Consider the following 9,966-nt stretch of genomic DNA (forward strand, 5'->3'; position numbering starts at 1 on the left):
CGGTGGCGGTGGCGGTGAAACACACCTGGAGGGACCTCAGAAGACAGGCCAAGAGTTCTGCTCCCCAAAGCTCACCGCCTGGAAAACCCTATGGGGCAATTCTATCACACACAGGAGTGGTCCCACGTCGGAAACGATTCGAGGAAAGTGGCAGGAACTTATGTGTGCGTGATACATTAATAAGATTAAATTTTTACAGCATTTTTAGACCAAAAAATCAAGATCAACTGGGGTTTGGTGGAGGGGGAGTGAGCTTGGGTGAGAGACTTCTCACCCTCCATGCAAGACTATGCGCTCAGTTTCCACCCAATGACCCTAAGGCACACTACCTCCGTCTTTCCAATGGAGGCTCGCAGGCTGCTCTGATAGCAAGCAGGTTCCAGCCTGGCTGCCAGAGTAAGACTAGGAAGAAAGGCAAGGCAGTTTGCTCCCCAAATACCTGTCAGCGAAAACCTATTGATCACAATACCTACAAGGGCATGGACCAGGCAACACTGCCCACAGCTGTGTCTGCCTGAGTCAGTGCCAAGTCAACAGCTGACAACAGAATTTGGGGCAAAAGCCAGAAATGTTGCCAAAATGAAACTTTTTTTTTAATCGTTTTATTAGGGGCTTATACAACTCTTATCACAATCCATACATACATCGATTGTGTAAAGCGCATTTGTACATTCATTGCCCTCATCGTTCTCAAAACATTTCCTCTCCACTTAAGCCCCCAGCATTAGGTCCTCATTTGGAGGAAAAAACTTTATAGAGATTCCTGACTCTATTCTTAAAGCATGAGAAAATAATAAAAGTCAATAAGCCCAGATTCAGAACTGAGGAACGCTAACTCTAAATTGCTGCTTTGTTCCCCACCACCAGCTGCTTCTAGGGTTACCATGGGCAAGTATGTGGAAAAATCCCATTATCTTTTCGTCCCATTTTTCCACATTTTTGAAGATTCCTCCCCCCAACCCACCCTGAATAAAGAGAGAGATGTGTCTTGAAAATGATTGTTTGAAGTGTGAACTATTTAATTCTGGGTAGTGGGACTTGGGGAAACCTGAATTATTCTCAGGAGAAAGACGAGGCTTTCTACTCCCATAAAGACTGACGGCACCTTCAGAAACCCACGGCGACAGGTCTGCTCTGTCCCATAGGGTCCCTGCAAGTCGAGATCAATTGACAGCCGTGAGTGAGCTGTGCTAGTGTTTACGTAAAAATATATATATATTTAAGAAGTGCTGAAGTTAGGCACTCTTGGGGTCCCTGGGTAGTTCAAACACAGAGGTGCCTTAATAGACAGGCCCGGCTTGTAAAGGTCCCGCCTTGAAGCCCTATGGAGTTCTGCTCTGCACACAACTGGGGTCAGTTGGGGGGGGGGGGCGCGGGGAGTGGGAGTGTCGTAGGAGTAGACTTGATGGCAACTATGAGGAGCATAGCTATTTTCATTTTCAGGTTAAATTTTTTTTATGCCAGCAGAATTTTTCCTTCCCAATTCAGTAAGTATTAAAAGTTTTCTTCCTAGGGAGCATGTTTCAATTTCTGTCACCAGCAAGGCTTCAAAGCACTGGTTTAACACGGAGGAGAATGTGCATTTCCATGGCACATATAGTGAATCAGACGCTGCATTTTTAAAAGACCCGTAAGATTTTTAAGAACATCGTGGCATCTTGTTAAAGTGTACATTCTGACTCAGTGCAACCTGGGTGAAAAGGCCGCGACTCCAAGCTCCGGTGCCCAGAGCAGGCTTTCAGCCTTGATGTGGATTTCATTTTAGGGTGTGCACTAAACCAGTGAGTGTTAATTCTTCTCAGGCTGGCACATACCAGGAAAAGGGGGGTGAGGGGTGGGGGAAGAAAAAGAGTAAGAATTGTCTGTGGACATACAAGTATGTAACCACAAGCAAATCAAATAACCAAGTACCATTTTACAAGGATGACAATCATGGACCCCTGAAGTTGTAGCCACTGTATTAAGCATGTGCCATGCATTTGTTCTTCAGTTAGCCCTCTAGGGCGGATACTGTCACCCCAGTGTCCTGATAAAGAAAGTGAGGCTAAGAGACATCAAAAAACTTGCCCAGAGTCACTCAGCAAGTGGCAGGTCTGGTCCTTTTTCCACACTACACACTGATGTGATGGGTGAGTACACCACACCATCGTCTATATCTGATGGTTAGGGATGGACAGAGCTGTGAAGCAGCTGGTTTTCCCATGGAAGGTTCAGCCGACAAAGATGCAATAGGAATGAAAAGGTGGGAGGGAAACCACCACAGGTGAACTTCAAATGACAAGTTATGCAAGCCGAGATTAGAGGATAAGTTCAGTCTGGTTCATGAGCATCAACCCAGGCTTTTCTGAGGGCTCCTCAATTACACTGAGAAGATGTGGGGACAGCACACGGGAGTCACTCCAGCAGTAGTCTGACTCCACTCAACTGAGGAGCACCAGGCCCAGAGCTGGGCTGGGCTGGGCTGGGTGGGGGCATCATTCCATCCAACGCCCTCATGGAGTTGCCAGAGGGGAAGCGGAACCGTCCAAATGTAGCTCCCTTCCTGGCAGGACGTGCGGCGTGAAGGCTGGTTTCTAAGGAGGCCTGCCAGAGCTGTACAGTACACTTCTCAGCTGACAATGATGGGGGCTGGGCTCGGGGGTCACTGTTCTCGTATGTATAATGTTTGCCAAAGTGGGCGATACCGTGCGCGTGTGTATCAGTAGCTGGGCCAATGAGGGGTGGGGGGAAAGAGGGATAGCATTATCTTAATCACCGGGGGACAATGAGCAGTTGTTCCTGAAGTGTGTGTGGGGGGCAACCACGGAGCTTTGAGAAGAGCCGTGCCGCGTGCCCCCCCCCTCCCCCGTGGCTGTGCCGCTGGCGACCCCTGGCCCTGCCTAAGAATCCAACCTCACTAGCCTAGCATGTCATCTGCCGGTGACTGTCTTCTCACATTGCAATTTTTACAGGGATGGGAGGGCATCTGTTGGTGGTCCACAGGTTTTCCAAGCATGCGACCTTTGACCTTCCATAGACAGAGCACCAGGCCTTTCACTCAAGGCACTGTGGGTAGGTTAAAAAACCCCTAACCTTGAGGTTCATAGTTGAACCTGCAGAGAGGTCTTGTTGTGCTTAGAGGCTAATAAAGAAACGCTACAATCAACACGACTCCCATTATTCCTAATTGTCACTAGATCTTAATAGGGTCTTAAAAGATCTGCTCTAATACTTTCATTTTATAGGTAAGACATAGAGGAGAAATATCTGACCCGAGGAACAGTGGTTTGGCGACGTCTCACTGGCCCACCACCCCAGATGACAAGGAAAGCGCCCGAAGAAGTCAACACCTTGGCAATTACCCAGCAACAGAAACAAGCTCACTGTTCAGAAAACGTCACTGACAGTCAAGTAAAGAAGCTTCCCAAAAGTTGGTAGTGCCAGGTTTTCAATAATTCCACTGGAGAAGGAAGCATAAGATTATTTCTTAAACCAATGCACACACAGTGCATATACGCAACACACATACTACTGTGAAAGCAGAAGATATACATATCAACTATGCTTGTACATACATGGAAACAGGATGTAAACACATTGTTAACTCCAGGAAAAGTTGGATAACTTTTCTTTGTTTCTCTACTCTCCATATGATTATTAACATAGTTACAACATTCATGAAAATGAAAAAATTATGAGAAAGAGGTTCCCAAAAGTCCATGGAAAGATGGCATTAACTTTGGAAACCCCTGGGCACTTGGCTGTCTTAAACAGTGTCACCTTTCTCTATTTTTACAACTCAGCAAGGCACTGAAGATGTGTTTACCCTTTGAGCAGAAAGGAAAATGTACTTAAATACACACACGCACACAAATTCAGAACAAAGGAAAACAAACATACGCAAAACCAAGCATTTCCAAATGCACGGTGCAGGGAATAACTAGGGTGACAGGGCTAGCGGAGGGAAGGCGAGGAGGCAACTGCGAAGGGAGGCTCTTTTTGGTGCTGCTGGAAATATTTACTGCCAGAACAGAGCTGTGTGTTTGTGGTTAAATGTAAACAGATGAAAAATGAAGCAGAAAGCAGTTCTATGGAGTGAAAAGGAGTCACACAAAACCCGCATAAAGCGGGGCGGAGAGGGTCGGACAGGCAGATACCCCACCCTGGCATCTGCTGCTGAACTCTCATCAGGGCGTACAACAGAGCGGCACTCACCAATACTCTTCCTGTCCTCGTACTCCTTCCAGTTGTTAAAGTGAGCACTAGGTCCCTCACCTTTACCCACAAGTTGTTTCTGCAAAGATGCTCTAGGCAGTGTTTATACAACAGAGAAAACTGGGGAGATCCCAAAATGCCCAGACAAGGAGAATGACCACCCCAACAACAGGGCACACGGATGATTCCGTTCTAAACAGCTGCTGGCAATGTCTGACCCCCAGGGCTGTGTCACATCGCAGAAAGGAACACGAAAACTACACTCACACGCTGTGTACAAATGCACGTGTTGAAAAGGGGCCTCAAGGTTCGGAGAGGAAAGAACCAGACATACACACAAGCATGCCCGCAAACCCCTGGAACTCGGAGCTGCTTAGGCGGAAGAGCCACCTCATAACAGGTGCTTGACTAGGCTCACTTACTGTAGAGACACAGAGGCAATGACAATGTTTCACATCCTGATTTTAGTTTGGGTGCGGGCGAGGGTCTCTGGGAAATCTGGAGGCGTTGAAAAGGGAAAGCCAAACATCTGGCACGATGACTCTGCACTCCAGTAGCCGAGGCAGGCAGGGCTGGTGGGCTCACTGCCGAGGGTCGGGCCTGGACGCTTGCGAGCGAAAGTGAGGCTGAGCCCCGGCCCTCCACTCGCGGCTTCTCTGAACACTGCTAAGAGCGCTCCCTCATCGCTCAAGCTCTGCTCTTCCCAGCCTGACTATAACCACTCAGACACAAGGCAGGAAATGGGCTCTCAAGAGAATCATCACAAGCCAAATGGGGAAGATTACACTGATTAAATGGGGAAGGTGCTAAACACAGTATTGAAGGGGGCGTGAAGGGCTAAGAAAGTCAAAGGAATTAGGCGGGGAAGAGTGTCACTGAGCACCTGCTGTGCATTGGAATGGGCACTCCTGGGCCCTGGTCACGGTTAAGAAGGCCAACACCGGGCTGGGCAGTCAACACTCAGTTTGGTCTGAGGCCAGGCTTCCACATCTGTTCCACTCCCAGAAGACAATGGAATCACAGTCCAGGCTGATTTCCCCAGGAAAGGGGGCTGAAGCCACAGGAGCTTAACTCGGGTAATCCAAACAGCGGCGAGGAGAGATGGCTGAGGGTTTTGCAGCAGGACTGTGCTTGTCCTGCCCACCACCCCTGCCCCTGGCCACTCCCACTGGGCCCACAGCTGAGGTCTTGCTGCTGTCAAAGAGCTATCCCCCTCCTCAGTGCATTACGCATTCCTTCAAATAGCTCGGCCTGTGACTGCCGCAGAGACTCCCAGCATGCACACACTGGGGGAAAACGGTATTCCACTCTAGCATATGAATTCTACCACATTCTCTCCCATCACCTATGGAAAGCTCATGAAGACACAAACACTGACATAATGTGACTTTGTTGCCTTTAGTGTCCAGGGATTAGCCCTCTGGAGCAGAGAGCAGGGGTGAAAAGCCACTGGGTTTAGAATCAGGCCACCTGTGCTTTAAGGCAGCCGTCCCTGGGCAGCAGCAGGGCCCCAGAAAAGTCACCGAGCCTCACTGACTTGTTTCTGCACCTCTAAACTGAGAGCAATACCTGCTCATAGGATACAATCGTCCGTGTAAAATGGTATTCGTGCCTGCATACAAGAGGCACATGGATATCGGACAGCTCACATGGGTGCCGTGCCCCTGGTTCTCAGACGAGCGAGGTCTGTGCTACCCAACTACAGGGGTCATCAAAAACCCCACCCAGGACCCCCATTGTAAAAATGCTGATAAAAGTTATGATGATGTGGGAGGAATGACTCTAAGAACAAAATACCTCCCTGGGGTTCACAGCAGCCTCTCATTTGCATTTATTGTTTCTGTCATCTTTAAACCCTTGGAAGCTTCCTGTTCCTCTCCGGTCCCCCAACAGGAGAAAATGGGGAAAGCAGGCTAAGCACTTCATGGTCAGTGTGAGCCTGGCGGAGGCAAGCCACCCACCCTACTCAGCTTGAGTGTTCATGGTGAAATGGCAGGCTGTGAAGAGCGCAGCTCTGAAGAGGAAGGTGCGCAGGTGTGGCCAACAGAGCCCTCCATGGCGGCACCCGCCCCCCACCCCACCCCGTGTGTATGACCTGCAGACTTTCACTGCTACACTGGTGGCCTGCTTCCCGGTTCTCTAGCATAGCAGGGCTCCCTGGGATGCGTCACGACAGTGGCAGGCTCCAACTAGCGTGCGCTCTCTCTCTCTCTCACACACACACAGCCACACTCTGAAAGTGAAGCAACAGGACCGCACGATCTCCAAGGTTAGGAAGTGCTTCCAGGGACATCTGAAATACTTCCAGCAGAGAGAGGTGCAGTCTAAGAGGGCACCTCAAGTATTACATGGTAATTTGCGTTCCATGAGGTTCTCTTCACATCCATTACCTCACTCAATATTTACAACATCTTGGGGAAATCACCGCCAGTCTCCCCAATCTGAGGTAAAAGAAACCGACACAGCAGTCTAAGTGGCTTGTCCAAGGTCGTCCAACTAAAGAAGGCCAAGGAGCACTCCGAGCCTCCGCGCAGAGGGTGGCTTCCAGCCAGGGCTTGAGCCACGTGGAGCCACTTCCGTCATCGCTTACGCTACAAAACAACAAAGGCCCAGTTTTGTAAAACGGTGGGCCAGAATGAGAACCAGAGTGGGAGAGGGTCACCGAGGTCGAAGCCTTAGAACAGAAGGCTTGGGAGAGATGTACATAGCTCCGTCAGGAGCCTCGGGCAAGAGACTGAATGACTAACACAATTGTGCAGAGGGATTCCTACTTGAAACGGCATTGCCAGGGGCCATCTGTGAGCTGGCCACCACTGATTCTGACTCTACCGTCCAAGATATGTGGTTGCTATGTGATACACATGCTACTCTGGCATTCTCAGAGGGAGATTAGACTTGCAGCAGCGAGGCATCAACTCATAGCTTTTCCCATTCCAACATTTTCATAGTTCACAAATGAGTCTGTTCCCCTCACCCTTTGAAGCCCTGCTTCCACCACTGTGTGCTCCCCAAGAGCTGGACGCATGTCCATTCAGGTGTCACTCCCTGCTAAGAGTGTGTGTCTTCACCCCAGAAAGACTGAATGAATCAGAATCTACATTTTAACAAGATTCCCCCAATGATTCTTACAGGCAGATCCCTGGGTGATTCTGACCTAGGGGGTTCTCAGCAGGGAGGCTAACGGGTTGAAAACCCTGGCTCCCTCAGCCTTGTGCTCTCACGGCCTTGCTTCCAGAGTCAGATGAGTAGGTGGTATTTATTTGGCGGCTGCTACTTTCTCTGTTTGAGAAACACACACACACACCCTTCCTTCCCCCTCCACCTTTTATGGTTCCTTTGAACTCTCTTCCACTAGCTTCATCCAGAGCTAAGAGCAGAAGTGGCTAGCTGCACGTCAACACAGGATGCTGTACACAGACATTCACCAGAAAAGCTACCTGGGCCACTTCCTCGGCCATGGGTGGCTGCCCAGGACCCTGCCACCCCGACCGCATGTGAAACGAACGCTGGCTCTCTTCTCTGGAATCTGACAGCAGTCATTAGGAGCGCAGACACACCCATCCAGACGACCTTGTGCGCCAAGCCTGGCTTCAGAATCTCTCCAAGGGCAGAAAGGGCGGGGAGTGGATGAAAGTTGGGGTGGGGCCCTAAAAGCTGAAAAGGGATAGGTGCCTATGGTTTTCTGTGTCTGCGTTACACAATACATTCCTAGGCATTTCTCAAGGGGATCCTTAACCCCCTGCTCTCAGAGCTTCCACGGCTCCGTTCCTGTTCACCACCCCCAAGAACTGGCGTCATTCTATGCTACATGGAAACCCAGACACAGAAAGCAAGGAGGGGAAGGGGCCATCAGGACTTAGGCCCAGATCCGACTCCAGAGCCAAAGCCAGCCTCTGGACGCACGGCAGACAACTTTCTGACAAGAGGACTATCCAATAAGGCAAACAAGGCGCATCTGTTTTTACAGCACCGGCCTTCCCTCCTGCTTCTACCATTCTCCCCGCCAGGCGTCCACAGAGGCGGTTCCTCCCACAGCAGGTCCCGATGCCCAAATCTCCAACCTAAGGGGGAGAGACACTGAGAGAGGGCACCTGGGTGTGGAAGAACCACTGGCCACTTTCTTTCCCTCCTGCCGTGGACAACATATCCAGCACTTTACTGTACCCTCCCGAGCCAGGTTTACCGGCAGAATCAGGGTAGAGTAAAAGACCGGGGGGCTTCACAGACTGGTAGCTGCAGATGTGGCCTTCCTTCCTTGAACACATGATCTCCGGGGCCTCGGTTTCCATACCATGCAGTGGGGCCATAACACATATTTGATACGGCTACTGTGAAGTTCACATCAAATGAATGAGCACAGGCACAACTATCCAGTTCCTGCAAAGAGCAGGCCGCTCCTTCCTTCCTCCTCCCAGAGACAGAGGCAGAAAGCAAAGCCACCGGTCGTCATCTGACTCCGGGAGCAAGGCAATGCTGCCTCTGACCAGGCAACTGCAGTGCTCCAGCAAGCCCTACCCTGGCCAGCCTTCACTGGCCTCTGTGGGTGAGAAGTTAGAGAGGGACAGAGGAATTGCACCTAGCGGGAGCCCACTTGTTAGTCTGCGTAGACTAGAGAAACAAAGCCACAGAAACTCATATGTATAAGAGAGTTTTATATAAAGGGTAAGAGTACATTAAGAAAGCATCCTAACCCAGTGCTGTCCAAGCCCATAAGTCCAACATTAGCCCATATGTCCTACACCGATCTAAAGTCCTCCTCGATCTCACAAAATACAGGCAATGATGCCAACTGCAGGAGGAAAACGGAATCAGTGAGCATGTAAGCATCTTAGCGCTGGCAGGGGTCTCCACTCAGCTTCTCTGGCATCCAGGGCTGCATCAGGGTAGGTCCATGCAGCTTCTCCTCAGGATGTCTTGCAGGAAGTGAGTCTTGCCAGCTGAAGCAGGGAACTAGCTAAGGTCCGACCATCAGACAGCAAGAGACGTGAGAACTAGAAAGGTGAGACTCACTGAGCCATTTATCTCTCCGCCCTTCAGTTAATCCCACATGTGTTTATCGGCCAGGTTGGCACAATAAACCTTAACTATCTCTACCACCAATTTTTGTTGGCAATCGAAGAGTTTAAATATTGTGATAGCAGGGCTCCCACCGTAAAGATGAACTCAAAGCCAAACTCACTGCTACTGGGTCGATTCTAACTCACAGTGACCCTTAAAGGGCAGAACTGAACTGCTCCTGTGGTATCGGAGGTGGCGGGTTGTAGGGAGCAGCAAGACCCCTCTTACCCTGCGGAGAAGCTGATGGTTTCACACTACTGGCCTTGTCACAGCCCACTGCTAACTCACGATATGCCACTAGTCCTCAGGGACAGTCAGTTCTGCTGCCATGCAGGGCCACCACGGGTCAGAGGTGGCCCCCGTGCACCTAACAACAAGAGCATCTGCAACAAGAGTCCCTGGTGGCACAACTGGTCAGCAACCTTAGCCGTTAACAGAAAGAATTGCAAGTTTGAGTCCACAGAGGGCACCTCGGAAGAAAGGCCTGGTGATCTATCTCCCTCCGGAAAATCAGCCACTGAAAGCCTAGGAAGCCCAGGTCTACTCTGGCATACAGCCGCGAGTCAGCATCCACATTGGCGACTAACGAGGCTGCTCTAGAAAGAAAGAGGCCCCACCCTGTTCCTCATTTCTGACGGTGGTCCAGAGCCCTCACAGCCAACTGAGGGCATTGTGGGGGCAATCGAGAGAGGTGGGAGGGCTCCTTTCATGTTT

This window comes from Echinops telfairi, unplaced genomic scaffold, assembly GCF_000313985.2.
Source record: "Echinops telfairi isolate 266 unplaced genomic scaffold, ASM31398v2 ScPeMD7_9;HRSCAF=40, whole genome shotgun sequence".
In the NCBI taxonomy this organism is placed as follows: domain Eukaryota; kingdom Metazoa; phylum Chordata; class Mammalia; order Afrosoricida; family Tenrecidae; genus Echinops; species Echinops telfairi.